Source organism: Pteropus alecto, unplaced genomic scaffold (genome assembly GCF_000325575.1).
Source record: "Pteropus alecto unplaced genomic scaffold, ASM32557v1 scaffold145, whole genome shotgun sequence".
NCBI classification, from domain to species: Eukaryota; Metazoa; Chordata; class Mammalia; order Chiroptera; family Pteropodidae; genus Pteropus; species Pteropus alecto.
The window spans coordinates 121,172-121,416 of NW_006436285.1; the positions used below are offsets into that span (position 1 = coordinate 121,172).

Sequence of the window (245 nt, forward strand, 5' to 3'; positions counted from 1 at the left end):
GCCCCGGGGGCCGGTGCATGGAGGACGAGGTGCTGGGAGAAGGAAGGGGGGTTGGGTCCCGCGACGGGCCTCGTGGGCTTGGCTCCTCGAGGTTCTGCTTCGGGACAGAGCCCTGCTAGGGTGCCCAGAAGCCCGGGAAGAGACAGGGAGGTGAACTGGACGGTGGAGGGGGCCCTCCTCGCCAGGGTCCCGCCGAGAGGAAGGCTGGGACAGAGGGACGTCCGGGGCAAGGCTGGGAGGAGCCG

The 245-nt window shown here is 71.0% G+C and overlaps 1 protein-coding gene across 10 annotated transcripts in view; it reads left to right on the forward strand.

Moving 5' to 3' along the window:
- The window catches only part of BCORL1 (BCL6 corepressor like 1), a 59,960-nt gene that overhangs the window by 4,060 nt on the left and 55,655 nt on the right, over window positions 1–245 (forward strand). Inside the window, exon 1 of one of the 10 annotated variants that reach the window (XM_015589867.2) lies at window positions 2–29. The exons of the other annotated variants lie outside the window; for them this stretch is intronic. The gene's annotated coding sequence lies outside the window, so the exon portion shown is untranslated. Of the gene's footprint in view, window position 1; window positions 30–245 lie in introns of those variants that run through there. 10 annotated transcript variants of the gene reach the window in all.